Consider the following 20,373-nt stretch of genomic DNA (forward strand, 5'->3'; position numbering starts at 1 on the left):
ATCCTGAGGCGGACATCCTCCTCGTTATTCCTGCTGACCTGGCTCAGAGCTTCATTTCCGGTCTCCCTCTAAGTCAACCCTGCATGAGATGTTCCTGCTCTTTGTACCAGGCAGTGCTGTCAGCTATAAAGGTCTGTTTCCTATTTCCTCAGGCTCTGCCAGGTGTTCCGGGAGCTAATGAGAACAACACAGAAAGAGGAGCGGGAGGATGAGAAGGGCCTCCCTGGCAGAACTGATGACTCCCCCTCTGGAGAGCTCCAGGCTGTTTCTAGGTCCCCAGAGCCAGAGCCCCTGGGAAGAGTAGGTAAAAGAAGTGGATTCCCCAAGCTTTCCTCTGACACGAAATTCACCCTCTAACCGTGCTCACCCCTGTCTCTCAACATTTGTCTCCTTGATCTTCCCCTTGGAGCTGTGGCCTCCTGCCCTTCCAAGGGTCACAATGGGACAGATCATGCTCTAAGGATCTCTATGAATTATCTCTAGATTATGTAAGTCCCAGACTCAACACAGGTTTCTCGTTGACAATCCTGGAGCTCACCTCCTCCAGGAACCTTCCTGGAGAGACTCCTCGTCCCTTTGGGACCCCGAGCTGCATTACTTCACACTCATTGATGCCAGGTATTTGGGGGAAAGACTGGAGCCTTTGCTCACTGACAGTTAAGTTTCAGGGTATGTTTATCATCAGTAGTCAGAGATTCGGCTTTCCTGACTACTTTTTTTTGGTCTTAATCCTCTTTAGCGAGTGGTTTAGGATCCATTTTGCATAGTTATTTTAATCTGCTTCATCTCGTCCCAGATGTGGAACACCTCGAAAACTTAAATATAGTATATAATAGTATAGCACATAATCACATAATATTATTAACATATTAATGCCAATTAATAAAAATATATGGAAGTTCTAGATTATGATTTCCCACGTGTTTTTATGCACCTGTGTCCATTTTGTTGAAATATTTGCAGAACTGAAAACCTGGGACTTAATGGGTTAAACTCTGTCTTTAAATCTTGAGGCAAAACCTGCTGTAATTTTGCATCTATTTCTTTTTTCCTATTTTTATTGGTGTATTATAATTATGTCTAATGGTAGGACTGGTTGTTATAGCCATCTCTTTAATATCAGGCTCTGTGCTGGGCCTGTGGCAATATGTAGCTGAAGCCGGTCCCTGTACTCTGCTAGCTTCCAGCACAGTGAGTAGAGCCAGGCTGTGTCAGATGCAAACTGAGACTGTCTTATGTGACGGTGTGGGAGAGGTCAAGGGGGAGTCACCATATGTGACAAGGACTTTCCAGGCAGTGCACACAGCAAGGGCCAAGGTCTGGAGAGGGAAATGAGCAAGGTATATTGGGAGGAGGGGCACGTGAGTTGGGCTAGAGGCTGGGGATAAGAGGGACTCCAATTGGAGTCCTGTCAGAGGGCTCTGAGCATTCAGCTAAGACACTGATCTTAACTCAAAGGCCATTTTTTCCTCAGGGGAAATAAAGCAGGTATTGCTATTCTAGTTGGTATTTAGAAATGAGAGTGAGAGAGAACAGAGTTAGTTCTGTATGTGTGTTGTGCAACCCAATGGGCAGATCTCAAAAACTACTTTATGACACAAAGGGCCACCTACCTATGAGATTTCATATACATGAAAGTGGAGAACAGACAAAATTATCCCACAATGATAGAAACGGGAGCAACTATTGCCTCTGAACTTTGAGGGGTGATGGAAATATCCTACATCTTGATCTCGGTGATAGTCATACAAGTTCACACGATTGTCAAAACTCACTGAATGGACCATTTCAGATCTGTACCTCAGGTTGCTTATAAAACAGATCTTAAAATTATGTGTGTTTCTGGTTGTCACTATGACTGAAGGATGCTACTGGCAGATACAAAGGATGAGATAAGAGATGCTCACAGAGCAAATGACTCTCCTACCCAAAGGCCAGTAGGAGCCCAGTTGAGAAATGCCACTGCAGGCCATAGGGAGCCTTGGAGGAACTGAAAGAGAAAAGAGAAACTGGCTACATATGTGCTTAGGGGAGATGGGGCTTTGGTGGTGATGGGAGCCAAGAAGTCCAGGCTTCCAGGTGAGTGACAGGCACAGAATACAACTTTCACTGCCTTGGACTTGGCTAATTGCAGCCCACTCACTTGATTCTCCCCGTGTCCAAGAGGGGCCCCCAAGGCCCTCATGATATTCCAGATACCACAGGGTTGGAAGGAGGGCTGCTAGGGAAGAGGAAGAGGCAGCAGATGTTGGAGGGTAAAGAAAGTGCTCCTCCCTGGCCTTACTACCTCCTGCATAAGCACCAAGAATAAAAGTGACCATCTTCCTATGAGACAGAGACTCAGTAAGGTAGTGTTCCCTGAGAGTTTGGAATCCCTGGAAGCAGAACTGGCTGCTGCTGCTAGAGAAACTCATTTTCTGAAATCCTGGGCTAAAGAAGAATACAACTAACCTAAATGAAAATGCTCACCTGAGCCCCTCCTTCAGGAAACCTTCTGTGACCTCCACCTTGGGCAGGTGCCTCTTTTGTGTTTCTGTGTCTCAGCACCAGAGCAGCTGCAGCCTAGCTCTGATTTCTGGCTCTGCCTGTTTACTTGCTGTGTGTTCTTGGCAAATTACTTAAGCTCTCTCTGAGCCTGCAAACTGAATATAACAAAAACCTTCTTTACTGAACTGTTACCAAAGATTAAGTAAGAGAATGCAGTTAAGCACTCAGTAAAAATTAGTCTTGTTATTATCATAGCATGCATCAATATGGGCCACTGTTGCCAGGTTGTTTCTCTGGCAACTAGACATCATCTTCTTGAGGGCAGGGTCCTCCTGATCATGTCGACTGCTGAGGCTCCTGTGTCCACCACGATGCCCAGAGCAGTAAATACCTATATGCATGAATGAATTCCACCCACTATGGTCTCCCCTGAGAGCTTTCTTTTTCTACCCACAAGGCATTTTCATCACAATAATTCTTCAGAAATGGAGGTTTGACTCATTCGTATTTTGCTCTGTCTTTCCTCCTCTCTATTACCTCCAAGGCCATGCAGAGCTCACATAAAATATACTTTTTTTTTTTAAATTGATGACTTCTTCCCAGACTCAACTTTTAAGACTTCCCTCAGAGGTCTTTTTCAAGACAGGCAAACAAAATTCTTTTTTTTTTTTTTTTTTTTAAAAAAAAAGCATCCAAAGCTGGGCATGGTGTTGCACATCCTAATCCCAGTGGCTCCAGAGACTGAGGCAGGAGGATTGCAACTTCGAAGTCAGCCTCAAACTTAGCAAGGCTCTAAGCAACTTGGCGTAACCCTGTCTCAAAATAAAAAATAAAAAAGATCTGAGGATGTGGCTCAGTGTTTAAGCATCCCTTGGTTCAATCCCTAGTACAAAAACAAACCAACAAAAATACATATAGAATTACCACATTACCATTGGTAGGTATATAATGAGTAATTTCCCAAAAGAATGGTTAATTTCACATGTTTTCTAGTATCAGTAGGGCTGTATGATTTTCACAACTGTGATTTATTTTTTAAAGGCTGGGTAGTACCCCTTGGCAGGTGATGACATAGACACACTATCAGCCTTGCAACAATCTGTGAGGTTGACTCCAGGTACCCACATAGCTGCCACCACTGAAGTCCACCAATTCTTCTTGAATGGTTTCCAGAGAGAGGGCAGGGTCAGGAGGGCATTTGTGTTGACTTAAAAAAGACATGCTGAATTTCTGTATGTCTCTCTAATAACTGCAACCACCCACCTCACCACAAAAAGGTAAGACAATTCAATGTCCTCATTTTGCTATCAGAGTCCTCAGGAGACTGGACTATGAACTGCCTATCCCCCATGCTAGCCTGAAGTTAGGAATATGCACCAGGATGCGTGCTCCATTACATATCTGCCAACTATGGGCTTCCTGCTTGGAGCTCAAGGAGAGCCCTTTCAACCCATGCTGCATCCCAGATATGGAAACTAGAGTCATGAATGCTTCAAGGGACACAGGAATGAGGGTGGCTTTTGTTCCAGGTGTTGCAAGCTCAGGGAAACAAATGCTTTCTTCAATCTTACATGGCAGAAATTTCTGAATTTTGCAGATATTAGTGGCCAAAGTGCCTTCCACTTCTCACTAGATGAGAAGAATGGGAGAGATCTTATTTTCCATAATATTCTAGTTTAAGGCAAGGAAGAGTTTTTTTTTTCTTGGAAGAATATTATTCAAAAATTTTCAGGTTTTTTTCCCGTTAGGATGACCTGAGTTTCCAATTTAGAGGCGACAGATCTGTTGATCTGGATGGAGTCTGTACTAGAAGGCTCAGAGATTCTATGATTCTAAGACTGAGACCATATGTCAATTTGCTTATCATAAGATCCAACATGATACCTGGCTTCCTCTGCTCTTGGGACCATCTCATCTCCACAGCAGGATCAGGGTGTCTGCCTCATACCCACCAAGACCATCTGAGCACCACGGGGTCCACACTGTATACAAACACTGTTTTATTCAAAGACAATAACGTGGGCCCACAGATAGGCCAGGCCAGAAAAGCTTTGGGATTCAGAGGCCCTAGAAACCCAAGCTTTACCTCACAGAGATAAGAAAAACTTGAGTTTGGGAGATGGGGAGAACCTTACCCCAGGTCACTTGCTCACTGATAAGTTTAGGATTAGAACATGGACACTTATACAGACAGCTGTGCTGATCCACAGGAACACTAGTTCAGAGATATTTCCTGGTGAACTGGTTACATATTTGGTTATCAGGTGCCATAAAATTTGAAATGCGCACAGGTCCTGGGTCCAGTTTAATGCAGTTGAATGCCTTACATAACTGGCTACCTTCTGGAGTTCTCCCATTCCCACTTGTAGATTCATACAAATAATTATTTAAGTGTCAGAGAAGAATTTCTACTCCTATAAATGATTTCTCTCTCCTCACTTGTCTTTTTGGGTGTTGGATGATGAAGATGTCTTCTCTTACAAACATGGGCCCTTATGAGGGCAATGGCCGAGAGCATGAGAGTTACGCAATGGAAAGGTGAAATGAGGCCAGGAAGATGTGTCTTTGTGCTGGAAGGGGGATGAAGGAAGACCCCCAGATGTCACCATTTTAATTGTTTTACAGTAATTTCAGGTATGTTTTGCTATTTAGTCTTAGTCAACAGCAGTTTCTAATATCAAGCCCTCCTGAAGAAAATATGCAGATTTGACTCAAAAATTCATATTTGAATCTCAACACAGACATTCAAGTCCTCTAAGCTTTACCACTGTGATCAGACCACAGCCTACTATGTCCTTACTATGCCATGATACCTTTATATTGCCGGTCATAATAAGTCTAACGTATGAATTCTCCCACATAAATGTTCATTTCCAACATTCATTAACTATTTAGTGAGCCACTGAGTAGAGTCAGGGTTATTTTTCTAGGCACTAAGTACCCAAGGGGAACAGAACTCAAGCTCTCTTGGACCCATTAACCCCATGCAAATTCTCATTTCTCAGGCCTTGAAGAACTTACATCACTGGCCCTGCCCCTTTCTCCTACCTTTTTCTCTGCCATGCTTCTCCTTTGCTTATATCTTACAGCTACTTTTGAGGTTCCTTGAAAACACTGAGCTACTCTTACCCCAGAGCCTTTGCACTTATCTTCCTTGACAGCTATTCCAGTTGGTCTCCGCTTCATTCAGGGCTTTGTTCAGATATCACACCTCAAAGGCAATACTGTTTAAAGGCAAATCTCTTCCTCAACCTTTGCCCCTAGTAACCCTTCATTCTGCTTTACTCTTCTCCAGAGCACAGCTTTCCATAAGAAATATTTATGCTTAGGTTTTATTTTCTGTCTCTCCTGGGAGAGCTTAGGCAGGAAGTTCATCTTTTTCAGCCGTGCATCCCCAGAGCCTACAAGAGCCTGGCATATCAGAGATGTTCACATTCATTGGAGAATGAATGGGATGAATGAATGAACTGGCTCTTGACAATATGGATGGTGACTGGTGAGCCAGCACTGCAGGAGTGATCTTCATGGTTCCCCATCAGAGTCATGGTTCCTTTCTAAGCCTCCCCACTCCCCATCCTGCTGGGCTCTTCTAGAATGGCAACCTCATCCATTCTGCTGCAAAGCCTTGCTGTCACTTATTTCTCCCTCCCTTTAGCACCCACATCAAATTGGGTTTTTGGTGACACTGAGGCCTCTTGCATCAACTCCTTTTTCTACCCATTCTTACAACCACCCCAGGCCAGACCCTCCTTATTTCTCACCTCCACCACCGACAGCGACAGCGTTTCCTAGCTGGGCTCCCTGCCAGCAGGCTCTCCACCTCCAACCTGTTCTCCATGGGGCAGAGTGAGTTTCTTCACACTTTAAAATGTGTCTCCCCTACCCAAACTAAAGACTGACCCCTTAGTTTGTCACTCAGTGCCCTAACTACCTCTGCCCCTCCGATCCAGCCTTCCTTCCCATCACTCCTCTTTTATCTGTTTTGCTCCAGTTGGAACGAACTGCTCTGCTCATGTCCTAGAAGTCCCTCCTAGTGGCCACTTCCACTTCTTGAAATGCTCCTCCAGTCTTTCTAATGTACGAGATTTTCAGACCTAGCTCAGGTGCCACCTAGCTTCTGTGAGAAGCCATCTGATCTTCCAGAAGGATAAATCTCCCCTTCTTTACTCTTTCCAGAGGGTTATTGTCTCTCCTTTAGGGCAAGTCTCCAGAAAGGACAGGCAATATGATACAGAAAAAAGAGTTGAGATTCTAGAGTCAGATCATCTGAGCTGGAGGCCTAGCTCTCTGGCTCTGACACTCTTAAGGCATGCACCCTTAGAAAAGCTAAAAGCAGAGTCTTGCCTTCCCCATCTATAAAAGGGGCCCGATAACACTACTGTGAGTGTGTTATGGAGAGTAAATACAAAAGCTAAAGCGTAAGGAAAGTGTTGGCACTATATGTATACACACACACACACACACACATATATTATTAATTACATTATGTTGCAAAATAACTGATAAATAAAAGTATTGTTCCTCCTAGGATGGATGTCTTAGGCTGTCTGAGCATTAAATCCAGGAATAGGTCACAGGGAAGAGATTGTTTTGAGAGAGAAGGACTTTAAGGATTTAAAAATCCCATGTCCTTGGATGATTTGAAGGAGGGAAGTGGAGGGAATATCTACAAAGCTGGGGCCCTAAGCTGGGGCCCTAATGGTATTAACAGTTACCAAATTCTTGAGCTTTTTCTAAGCCCCAGGTACTGTGCTCAGTATCCTACCTACATTATTATCTCTTTAAGCCAGGAATCATACCCTCATAGAGTCAAAGCAGAGGAATTCAGGGCCATAGTAGTTATATAAAAGTGCTCTTCTCCTTCCCCCTCCCACCTTTCCTCAATACATAGTTCAGACCTGAAAGATATCCTGAAAATCTCCAATCTCACAATCCTATTTTTCTGATGGAGAAACTGAGATGCAGAGAGAGTGTGAGCATTTACTGAAATTGTACAGCCAGCAAAGAGCCTTGGCCTGGCCTGGAACCCTGCTCTCTGCACTCTTGCAGTGGAAGCCCCTGCATGGCAAAAAGCCAGGGCTACTGTTCATTACAGTGTCTGTGTCTCTGTAAACCGTGCCTCTTGAGGACAATGCCAGGGACCACCCCTGGAGTTATGCCAGTTGGCCCCCTGGCTCAGTTCAGCCCACTCAAGAAAGAAGCTCTTGAGACAGAGCCTCAGGCCCCTAGAGACTGAACACTGTCCTTCTGCCAACCATTCTATTCAGTCTCTTGGAAGGTGATGGACTTCATCCCTTCACCAGACACCTATGCTTGCACTCCCTCAACCCACCTCTGGAGGCACCCTCTGTACCAGGCATGGGGATCAGCTATGGGGACACCCAGCTGCCCTTGACTGAGCCTTGTGCCGAGACACTCTGGAACCTGGTGTAGTTGTAACTAAAGATTCTCTAGTAGCTTTGTCAGCAATACCAAGAAGCTGTGCTTAACAAACACCAAGGAAGAAGAAGTAGCCTGGTTGGATTAGAAAACCTGGGTCCTTAAGGAGTAGGGGAGAGGGACTGGGAGGGATGCAGTAAGTCAAAGTGGGGGCAGAGGAGGAATCCTTGAGTGCCACTGGGCCAGCTGAAGACTCTCAGGCTCAGGGACTCTTGGAAGGACTGGGACTAACACCCTGGAATCTCATCTCCATTCCAGAGCTGTTTCATTCTCCCAAACTAAATCCTAAACCTGGAGTGCTTGCAAAACAGCTCGCCTTAGAGGATGAATGAAACAAATGAAAGGACAATTATTTATTCATTTTTTTAAACTGTAAAAATGGTAGCAAATGAATGGCACTTGCCGCTTCAAATGGGGGCAGGGCTGGAATTACAAATATTTGTGGTTCTTAGGTTAATTTTTGGGTTCTGTGGTTTCAATGGGAATAGGATCTAGTTGTGTGTGTGTGTGGGGGGGAGGGGCTGAGTATGAAAGCCAAGGATCCCAGATTCTAATGCAGGTTTTGCCACTAACTCTCCGGTGACCTTGGTCAAACCACCTCATCGGGCCTCAGTTTCCCTATCTGTAAAATGAAGGGGTTAAATGAGTTCCCAAGGTTCTTCTGGTCCTGACCCTCTAAGATGTGCGATTCTTGGTTAAGGGACCACCTCCAGGGACCCCTCCACCCCCTCAAGGTTTTGACCTGGGCAATCTATGGTTTTTGCAGGAACCTGGGCCTCATCCAGGAAAAAGCAATATGATGGGGGAGGGGAACACTTTGGGCTTTTATTTTGCGAGTGGGTGGGACGCGGTGCCTAAAGCAAAAGGGTCGGGAAGGCAACGCGATGATGAGAAGGCTGTGGGAGCTGAGGTTTAGAGGCCATCAGTCTGGCGGCGACTTCCAACCTCCCTCCTGGGGTTCAGACTCTGGAGAGGCCATGCAGCCAAGAGCCACGCACCAGCCTGGGCCGCAGAGGCTCGACCTGGACCACTGTCCGGATCTCTCCCTGGAACCGCGCAAGAGCTTCGCGGGGAGTGGCTGCCGCTGCCTGCCGGCCACCAAGCGTCATGCCCCCTCCCCCGCATGGGAGACCCCTCCCCCCGTCCGGGGGCGCCGGGAGCCCCACGGGGGGGCGTGGCGGGGGCGGGCGCCGGCTCCTCCGTTCTGAGCTGGAGGAGGTCTCAGCTTCGCGGCCGCCCCAGTAGGGACCCCGCGCCCTCCGCCTTCCGGCTCCATACACAAAGGCGCCCACGGAGGCGCCGCACTTACCGGCCAGAGCGGGCTCCGGGCGCCGGCGAGCGGGCAGGCAGGCTGGCGGGAGGATGTACGCGCGCGAGTGTGCGTGTGTCTGCGTGTGTCCCTGTGTGTGTCTGCGCGATTGTGTGTGTGACGGGGGCCGCGCCGAGCTCTGTGCGTCTGCGTGTGCGGGGGCGTCCGTCCGTCGGTCCGTCCGCTAGGCGCTCAGTCCCGCGCTCCGTGCGCGCTCCCTTGCCCGACCGCCCCACCAAATGCGCTTGAGCTGCGGAGTCGCGAGCGCAGCCGCTGGGTCGGTTGGGCACCCACAGCCCTGGCTCCGCCCCGCCCCCGGGCGGGCTTGCGCCGCTCAGGGGGAATTGCGCAGGGCTCGCAAGGTGGGGGGTGGGGAGCTCCCGCTGCGCCCAGGTCCCCAGGGGGCGAGTATCACACACCCTTAACCTCTGAACCCATCCCAGGCGCCCCGGCCCCCAGCAACTTTGAGCGGAGTCTCCGCAGGCACCGCCCCCAAACCAAGGTTGTCTGGACGGGGAGGGCGGGGGAGTGGGAGCATCGCATCCATTTCATTCATGATTTTCTTCTCCTGGAGCCCCGGGTCGGAGTTGCGCGGCTACGGCCACCGCCAGAGGGACCCCAACAGGGGAGTGCGTACCTAACCTGGGGTAGAACAGATAGGCAGACAGAATGGGGGTAGAGGCAAACGATACAAAGGGTCAGAGCTGGGGGACGGGCCTGGTAGGAAGAGCGGTGCACTGAGCAGGGGCCGTGGCGCTTCCCGCGAGGTGCTGACACCTGCTTACGTGCAGCGGCTGCCCCGGGCGCACTCAATGCCAGTAGCTCAGAACCGGTTCCAGGACTCGCAAGAGGTGCCGGTTTTCCCACTCCTCGGTGTTCTCTCTCTGAGGAACGAGGGCGAGTGGACACCTCTTCCTTCACCCACCTGACATGCGTCGAAAGACAGCACCTGTCTTACCGTCTTTGTGGGCACCAAGGGCCTGGACGTGCAAGCAACTGCCCACAAGCCCCACATTCCTCAGGCTGGCACCCTGCTGGCCCATTCCCTACACTGCATCCTGAGGGGGGCTTTTTGATGCTTTGGGCTGCATACAGGGTGGGGATCCTAAGGTTTTTTTTTTAATGCATTTTTTTTTTTTTTTTTTTTTTTTTTGCACGGGGAAGCCCAGGAGAACCACCGTACCATTGCTGCCCTGGTTCTAGTCACTGACCTCTTTGGCCTGATTTCTGCAATAGCTTCTTTACTAGTCTCTCAGCTTCCACCCTTGATCTGCAGTTGATTCTCTGCACAACAGTTGGAATGATCTTTTTAAAATCTAAGTCAGGTAATGCTGTTCCTTTACTGGAAATCCTGCAATGTCCATTTAATCCAAGTAAAAGTTAAAGCCCCCATTATGGCCTGCAGGGCCATTGGTGAACCTATTTCCTTTTAACTTTGTAACCTCAAAGTCTCCTTCTTCCTCCCAAGGTCTAGTTACACTGACCTTTTTAATGCATCACCAATGTGGCAGCCACTTTGTGGCCTCAGGACCTTTGCACTGTTATTCCCTCTGCCTGTAATCTCTTCCCCAGGTAATCACATGGCTTACTCGTCTTCCATGTGTCACCTCAAAGAAGCCTTCTGTGACTGTCCTACTTAGAACTGCAGGCCTGCTTTCCCCATTTTCTGTATGGTAGCTGTAACCTTTATTATGTACTCCCTGCCCCTGAGGCTCATGGACCTTGCTAGCTCCCACCTGCCTCTTCATTTGTCTCCCATCTAGTCTTCCATCCTCACGAAGTATTCTGTTTTCCCATCACTAGACCTTTGTCCATGCTGTGGAATGCCATCTCCCATAACTTCCTTACTACCCAGAGTCCAGTTCAAATACTGCCTTCTCCTCGGAGCCTCCCTGACATTTCCAGAGACACTCAGCTCTCATTCTGACTTTGATGGAGTTTTCTTATCTTTTCCCTGGGTGGAATGTGAATTAACGATAAGAAGATCTGGGTGCTTCTCTCTCCCTGACTCCAGCACAGAAGGGCTGGCTCTAAGGTAGGTGTTTCAAAGATATTGGTAGGACACCCTAGACTGGACCTTGATTAGCTTTTTTTTTTTTTCTTTTTCTTGGGAGGGACACAAAGCCCAGCTAGATCTCCTTGTTACCCTCCAGGAGTTCCCTTTGGGGACAGCAGTTGTGGGGTAACCAGGCTATACTGCTTGGCTTCATGGATGTATGGGTGGGCCATGCTCGAGACCTTGTTTTCCCTCCCTGAGAATATTGACACCATGGTTGAAAGTAAGGCTGATTTCCCCCCATGTCGGCAGCAGTGTGACTGTAGCAGCTGCCATAAATGAGCACTCTAGTCTGTGCCAGGCACTGTTTTGTATGTTTTCAGTGCATTGCTCTATTTAATCTCCATGGCAAGTTTGGAAGGTAGGCATTTTGATAGGCCCATAATCCAAAGGGGAACCAGAAAGAGTAGGTGACTTGGTTAAAGTTATTTAAAGGGTGTGTTTTTCAAATTAAGATCTAGCCAATCACAAAGCCCAATCTCAGAGAGCAGAGATGATTTAACAGCAACAGCCCTGGGGGCTGATGGAAGTGAGAGGAGAAAGCGGGTCTTAGGTAGTCCTCATCAGGATAAGGGATAAGCTATCCATGTTGCTTCCCTGCTGATTCCTGCTGTACCCAGCTCAGGAGTCACAGATGAGGTGGGCTAGGACCTCACAGGTTTTTGTCAGTGTTGTCTGGGATTTACTGTGTTATGGTTTGGATATGAGGTGTCCCCCCCCAAAGCTCACGTGAGACAATGCAAAAAGGCTTGGAGGAAAAATGATCTGGGTTACATCCTTAATCTACTCAGTGAACCAATCCCTGATGGGATTAACTAAGTGGGGACTGAAGGCAGGTGGGGTGTGGTTGGAGTAAGTGGTTCATTGGGGATGTGGCTGTGTGGTATGTATTTTGTATCTGGAGTGTGGAGTCTCTCGTGCTTTCTCTTTGCTTTCTGACCAAGTGAACTTCTTCCCTCTGCCACACTCTTCCGCCATGATGTTCTGCCTCAGCTAGAGCACAGAGGAATGGATCTGCCCTCTTATGGACTAAGATCTCTGAAATCATGAGCCCCTAAATAAACCTTTCCTCTTTACAGTTGTTCTGGTCGGCTCTTGCAGTCGCAGCAGTGAAAAAGTTGACTAAAACATATTGTTGTGGTGGTAACTTGTTGTCCTTCCTAAAGGCAACCTTGGAAGGCCAGAGCTGCCTTCCCAAAATTTCCTAGCTATGTGCTCTGGGTTCAAAGCCCAGCTCTGACTGTCAGTGTGGCTAATGACACCTACCTCAAAGGGCTGGGGTGAGGAAGAACTGGGATGACCTATTTGAAAAGTACTAAGTGCTCAAAAATGATCTTTCTCTTTTGCTTCTTTTCCTCGGAGCCTCCCTGACATTCCCAGAGACACTCAGTGAGTTTCTATTGAGCAGATATATACCTCACCCCACTTCTACCCCATCCACTCTCTTACTAAGGGGACTCAGATTCCCAGAGTCCACTGAACATTACCCTGGGGTGCAGTTAAGGAAGGAAGGTCTAACTAACATTTATTGAGGGCTTTGAAAATAAGCTATCCATGTTGCTTCCCTGCATTCTCCCCTTTCAACTGTACAAGAACCTTAGCAGGGAGGTACTCTTATTTCCAACCAGAAAGCAAAGCCCAGAGAGACCAGGAGGCTTCCCTGTGGCCACAGCACTCACTGGTTAATGGCAGTAATGAAATCCTAGCCTAGGTCTGACTGCTCACTGAGCTGGCATCCACCCCCTCCCCCCAACCATGGGGGAAAGTGACCCCATTGATTTCTCTTCTCTGATGGGGAAGGAGAGTGCTATGAGGCGTAAGGCAGTGAAGTAGATGTGAGTTTGGGAGGGTTTAGGAGGTGTCTAGGGTCATTTTTGTGTGACTCATTTACCCTCTCTTGTTGGAAGGAGGAAGAGGGGTTTGGGGAAGAGGGGAAGGGATGGTTTGAAAAACCAGAGAACAAGATGTTTTTGATGGACTGTTAGAAATTAGAGTCAATATTTCTTGATTTTTGGCCTCACTTGCAATTCACTCTATTGGTAATGAAATGTTTTGCTTTAGTTGAAAGTATTCTCCTGCCCAGATTTTTATATATTTACTTACTTATTTATAACCCTCCCAACCCACAAAGGATTTGAGGTAGCTTACCACGGAAACAGAAGCCATAAAGCAATGCTAAAATATCAATAAGAATAAAGAGTTAGGACCAAGTAAAATGTAAATAGATTTTGAGAGACAAGAGCAAGGTTCAATAATTACAGCTTATTTTTATTGAGTTCTTCCTGCGAGCAAAGGAAGGAAGCGTGTGCGCGCAAAGGAATTTGCGTATGTTATTTCACTTAATCCTGAAAAGAGTCCTCCGAGGTAGGTACTTTTATTGTCTTCATTTTTGAATCATTGGGAACAAAGGCTCAGAGAAATGAAACATGATGTGCTAAGTCCTGCAGTAAGTGGAGGGCCTATGTTTAAACCCAGTTTCATACTGGAACCTAAAGTGGCCTTTAGCCACTGTACTGCCCTGCCTCTCCAAGGGACAAAAGACCACAAATTTACAGTCCACAGGGGCCTCTCAGGTATTGTGATGAGTCTCAAATTTGGTTTTGATCATCTTGGATGCCAAAAGAAATGGAAAGAGTTACATAGAACACATACCCTTACCTCCTTCAAGTTTTTGCTCAAGCGTCACTTTTTTAGTGGGTCTCCCCCCCATGACCACTGTTCCCTCTCCTCCCCCCCCCTTTTTTTTGGTCAGTCCTAGGGATTGAACCCAGGGGTGCTTTACCATTTAGCTACACACCCAGCCCTTACAAAAGTTTTTATTTTGAGACAGGATCTTTCTAAGTTGCTGAGGCTGGCCTCAAATTTGTATTTTGTATCTGGAGGATACAAAATTGCTAGGATTAAAAATGTGTAGCATGGTGCCCGCCTCTGACCACTCTGCTTCATACTGGAGCCTCCCCCTTCTTGCTCCCTTCAGCTGTCCTATCTGCCTTTATCTTTCCTTTTACAATGGCATAATTTATTTATAAACTATATTCTGTATGCATAGGATATTATATATATTAATTATTACTAACATTATATATACAATGTCTTATAGTTTATAAATGTCTTATATACATCATTCTATAATATATCTTAACCTGTATATAATACGGTCTATATTTTATATCAGAACATTTATTTATGAATTCAAAACTAGAGAATTCATCTACTTAATATACTCACTGTTTTAAATATCTGTCTTTTCCCGCTAGAATACAAGGCTCACATGGACAGACATCTTTATCTGTACCATTAACCTGGTATGTAGTAGGTACACAATTACTTTTTGTTAAATGCTAGAATGATTATTTCATAGGTGAAGAGATACATTAGTATATCTGCAGTGCCAAAGTAGGTGAGTTTTGTTTTTGGACTAATTCATACTTTCTTTCCCTTCAGTCCACCTTTCTTTTCTTTTTTTTTTTTTTACCCTACTCACTTCTGTAAAAGATTTGAGGTAGCTCTAGGTCTTAGCTCTAAGAACAAGTCTTCTAGAGAATTTTTTTTTTCTGATGGAAGACCCTTAGGGTTCATATGGCCAATGTCATTTAGAGCAAATGGATAAGTGGGATTTATGAACCTCATTTTGGTGAGATATTTCAGTGAAAGCTAGGTATTATTCCATACCTAAGTTAGCAAAGGTTATACTTTTTAGGGGTCTAGGGATAGCTCCCAAGCACCATATATTAAGGATTTGGGGACTGGGGTTGTGTTGCCTAGCATGTGTGAGTCACTGGGTTTGATCCTCAGCATCATATAAAAATGAATCAATAAAATAAAGGTATTGTGTCCATCTACAACTAAAGATAATTTTTAAAAAAAGGATTTGGGGGGGCTGGGGCTGTAGGTCAGCAGCAGAATGCTTGCCTTGCATGTGTGGGGCACTGGGTTCGATCTTCAGCACCACATAAAAATAAACAAATAAAATAAAGTCATGCTGTCCATCTACAACTACAAAAAATAAAAATAAAAATTATAAAAAAAAAGGATTTGGGGGTTTAGGACCTATTGTATGGAACAGAGATGGGAAAAATAAAAAGCAGAGCTCTTGTGTGAAACAATTGATTTGAAGAAAGAGGGCACCCTGGTGTTCCTAAGAGCTCACCTCTGGAGTTATATTTCCTGGCTGCAAGCCCAAAGGGTGAAGAGCTAACCAAGGACATTAGAAAGGTTTCTCAGAGGAGAAACTTAGCTGAGATCAATTGCTGGGGTGTGTACAGGTTGGGGTAGGGGATTAAGGGTGTGATCTCTCTGTAGGGGCTGGCTACAGATTAGACCAAGCCTCCAAGAGCTGTGGACACCCATCAATTAGCTCAAGGTGAGGGCCACGTTTGCCTGGCTGACGATCCCAGGAAGTAACATCAGAGAAACTTGTGTCGGGAGGAGTGAGAATCAGAGTTTTGTTTCTCCTGTGGTCATTGGGGTGCTTGCAGAGCACATTCATTGAACAGATGTTGAGAGTGTATTGTAAGCTCGCTACTGCTGCAGAAGTTGGGTACACATTAGAGAGCAAACAGTTGCCACACTGCCATGGGAGAAATTTGGATTTTATTCTAATGAGTCAGGAAGCTACTGGAGGTTTCTAGGTGGGGAGAGTGATGAAAAGTAGACATGAACTGTGGGGATATAGAGACCAGCCTCTGGACCCTGGAGTGGTGGTGCACTGTCTTTGGCAGCAAGACACAGAAATAACCCTTGGCTCACCTGAGCATTGGAAAGCTGTGGGGGAGGCTCACAGATGGAGAGGAGCTGAAGAACTAGGCTTGAAATGTGAAAGTTGGGAAGTTTTATAAATTGGCAGGGTCAGGAACATCTCTACAGTCATATCAGGCATCCCTACAAGGATGCATGAACACTGACTTTTTCCCCCTTCTTTTTGCCACTCAAGATTCATAATTCCAAGGCACTTAGTGTTCACTTTGACTGAGTTATAGATCTGGATTTACTCCACTGGCTAGGGAAGGGAGCACCCCTAATTGATAAAGACTTTATTCAAGAGTTTATCCAAAAGGAAACTGGCAGGCTATTACCAAAAGAACATCCCCAAATGAGCAGATATCCACTATACACAGTGCCACAGAGGGTTGTCAAGGTCAGCCATCATTGTCAAGGTCAGTCATTGTCATCATACATTTATTTAATAAATTCCACAATGTGCCAGGCGCTGTTCAAAACATGATACATGTATTAACTCACATTTTGAGGCTATGGAGGTAGGTACTGAGCCAGGAAACTGAAGCACAAGGAAGATATGTAGCAACTAATGTGTTGTCTAGATGTGCATCTGTGGGGAGCCACAGTGAATGACCACACTCTTTCCAGTCCTGATGCCTCAGATTCTGACCAACCACTGCATTTGTTCTGGCTTGGGTGGGGTCTAGCTTGGATACTAAGAGGTCTTCTTTGTGGGATGTGTCCCCAGGGTTGAGTTACACTCCCCTGTCCCTTTTAGCCCTGCCTCTTCTACCCTTTTTTGGATAGAACTTTCTAAGAACAAGAGTTCCCCCAATAAAAGCTCACTTCCGAATGTGCTCTCTCTCTTGCCAGCCTCTCATGACTTTCTCTTGCTCTCCCTTTTGGGAGAAACTTGTATAAAGGTAATTGTGTCTGTGTTTTATTTGGTGTCCCTGCAAATTTCACACACAAACAATCTTAAGTTCAGTTGCTGGCGCTGGTCGGGGGTGGCATGTATGTGTCTAGATTTGGCGAGACACACAATAGAGCGACAGAGTCCTCAGCTGCTTATATTCATTCATTCAATGAACATCACTTTGCTGTCAGGGCCTGAACCAGTGCTGTGCAGGGTTCTGGGAACTCCCAGGTGAATAAGCTATTCTCTCTCTCTCTCTCTCTCTCTCTCAGGCAGTGCATTAGGTATCTGCTAGAGAAAGCCAGGCATTGGGCATGTTAAGGAGGTTGGATTTCATTGTGAGGGCAACCACAGGAGGACTTTAAGCTGGGAACTTGTGTTTTATGAATACAAATCTGACTAGAGAAGGTTGAGAATAGAGATGGAAGGGGTAGTGGGAAGGACTGATACAGTAATTCCGGTAAAATTTATGGATGCTTGGATTAGGAGGATGGAGCTGGAGATGGGAAGAAGTGAACAGAGTTGGGAGATAAGAAGTTGGATTGATAAGAGTTTGCCGAGTGGGAGAGAGGAATTTAGAATGAGGGCAAGGTTGTAGAGCTGGGCAGTTGGTTGAGGGGTGGTGCCATCCATGTGGGGTACAGTGTGAAGGGGAGAAGACCAGCAGGGAACCATCTGGGGAGATAATGAGCTCAGTTTTGGGCCAGTTTGAAGTTCAGTGGGACAGGGACATGGAGAGATACAGGAGGTTGCTGGACCGTGATCCTCCCACAGTGACGTGCTGATTTAGAATCCTCATCCAAAAAGACAGCCCAGTCAAACCTTAGAGGTCCCCTACTATATCCTCACATTAAAGAAAGCAGTGATTTCTGGCAGGTCACAAAGCATGTGGACAGCTGAGTTGAAACTACCCCAGGCCAGGCCTTCCTGGGGGGAACTTTCTTCCTATCCAATTGTACCCTAGGCCAAAGGGCACAAACCAGAAACTGGAGGCTGATCCAGACAAACCCCCATAAACAAATGAAGTCTGGCAACTTAAAGGTTACATTCTTACCTGGCATTGACCAAATGGAGCTGGAACAGTTGGCCCCTTGAGGGAGGGTGTGTTCTCCCTGTTCTCCTCAACACTGAGGCCACCTGTTGTCATTTATCAATGTGATGACTCTGTCGCTTTTCTTAAAGGAGACTGTCACTATTTCCTGTAACAGCTAACAAGTGTCTTACCTGCCCCCAGCTTTTTTTCATTCACCTGGCCTCTGTCCGCTTTTGAGTTGTGAATCATGCCCTCCACTTGGAACTGCATATTCCTCACTTGCAAAGTGAAGAACTTGAATAAGATGATTCCGAGGGCCTTCCTAGTTCTGGCTTCTAGGCTCTCCATGTCTACACTACAGAGATGAATTGTGCTATTGACAATGCTTAATTGTTCTGCAGATGGTTTTTGAGGGATTGCTCACCTTTGACTCTTTTGTCCTTGAATTATGTTTTATTTAAGCCCTGGGAGGAGAATGCTTTTGTTTTGGGGGTTCATCCTTCATTTTTGATTTTGAACAGACTGAGTCCTTCAAACAATGCAGCATAGCTGCAGTTGCTAGGAAGACAGAGCAGCAGCAGAGGCTGCCTGGAGACCAGCCCATCAGAAAACTCTAGTTTTCTCTCCCCTCCCTCCTTCTCTCTTCCTTCCTTGCTTGCTTTCTGTCTCCATCTTTTCTATCTCTCTATCCCCTTTCTTTTTGAGTAAACATGTCTCAATCAATAACCCCTTCTACAAAGAGCAATCTTAGTCACTGATAGAGTTTAGGTTGTCCTGAAGCCAAAGGGAGATTATATATATTTTATATTTTTATTTGTATATGGACACAATACCTTTGTTTTGTTTAGTTTTTCTTATGTGGTTCTGGGGAGCAAACCCAGTGCCTCAGGTGTGCTAGGCAAGTGCTCTATCACTGAGCCACAACTGCAGCCCCCAAAGGGATATTTTTAAAGACCACCTCCTTTCCACCAGTCAAGATGCTTGGTGAAATAACCTCCTGGATTTTAATCTAGGATCTGCAACTATGTAGTTATAATATGACCTTGAGCAAATAATTTATTTTCCTCTGGATTTTAGTTCCGCATCTGTAAGAAGAGTGGGGCAATGGCTGGATGCTCTTGTAGCTTCTTCCAGCCCTAACATTTTACAAGGAGACTGCCAGAGATGTAAAGAGTAAGGAAGCACAAACAGGTGACTTCTGTATGACTGATTCCAGAGCAGCAAAGCCTTGCAATTCCTTCACCTCAAAGCTTTAGTATGCAGCTGTAGATCTCTGGCTTTCTCCTGGGTGTCCTGGCTGCCTCATAAGAGGTAAAGAAGGGATTTCTATCCACCCTTCTCACTACCCGCCATTTAACTCAAGTATCTGTCTTGCTTGGTAATATCCCTTTAAGAATAATCTTGTTTTTTTTTTTTTTTTGTTGTAAAAAGGGCTGGGACAGAACCTTAATGTGGTATGTCTGCTTATTTATTCAAGTCCAGTATCAGCCTAAGATTCTGTAGGTCCCCAGCCGCAGAGATAAGTGACGATTTAAACAACCTGTGCGCCCCCTGGTGGTCCTGTAAAATTGCAGAAAGGCTCTGTCAATAACAACTGAATTTAATAACTCCTCTTTGCCCAGCCTACAAGGTAGAATTAAAAAACAGCAAAAGCGAAGAAACAAATAAAAAATTGGAATAAATTTCCTGTACAGTAAAATTCAGTTTAAAAACAAGGAAATCATCTCTGAAGCTTGTATTTCCTGAGAGCCGATTATTTGTTTACTTGGCTGGTCACCTCCCTTCTCTTTACTGCCCTCCTCCAGGCACAGCTGTCGCTTAGTGAAACAATGGGTCAGGTCTTTTCAGGAGATGATCAGCTTTCTGTTGCTAGAGGTATAGAAGCAGATGTTGTATGAATCCTTTTTGAGTTTTCTAGAAGACAAAAGGGTAAGGCTAGAGTCACTTATATTCAAATGACGAATGTTCACTTTCAGAAAATGTCCTAAGTGACAGTGTGAACACTTGTGAGCAAAATAAAGCACTTGTTTCAGAAGAGTGCATTTTATTGGGGGAAACAATCTCCAGTGTTCTTTTCTAACCACATATACTAAGATTCATCAATTCCAAGTAATTGTACTCTGGTTTGGTAGGACTTTTTAATGAAAATTTTGGCCAAGAGTTCAGGACCTTAATGATGTTTGTATATCACAGTGAAAGCAACAGGGGCCTCTGAAGGTCACCTTGAGGAACAGAGCCCCATTGCTGGGAGCTGTTCTGGGTCCTGAAAGTGGACTCCAAGGGAGGTTGATTCGAGGTCTTTGTTCTTCAAGGTGCAGATGGTCCTGGGTGTCACCTTTGGGAAAGGGGGCATGAGAGGAGCATGTGCAGGCATTGGTTTGTGTGTGTGTGTGTGTGTGTGTGTGTGTGTGTGT

At 45.9% G+C, this 20,373-nt stretch overlaps 1 protein-coding gene across 2 annotated transcripts in view; it reads right to left on the minus strand.

Moving 5' to 3' along the window:
- PTPN5 (protein tyrosine phosphatase non-receptor type 5) overlaps nucleotides 1–9,364 on the minus strand; it is a 67,325-nt gene extending 57,961 nt beyond the window's left edge. For both annotated transcript variants that reach the window (XM_081278514.1, XM_081278513.1), the window contains exon 1: nucleotides 9,236–9,364. The gene's annotated coding sequence lies outside the window, so the exon portion shown is untranslated. The remainder of the gene's footprint in view (nucleotides 1–9,235) is intronic.
- Between the last annotated feature and the right edge of the window lie 11,009 nt (nucleotides 9,365–20,373).

This window comes from Spermophilus citellus (genome assembly GCF_964194105.1).
Source record: "Spermophilus citellus genome assembly, chromosome: 2".
Classification (NCBI taxonomy): Eukaryota; Metazoa; Chordata; class Mammalia; order Rodentia; family Sciuridae; genus Spermophilus; species Spermophilus citellus.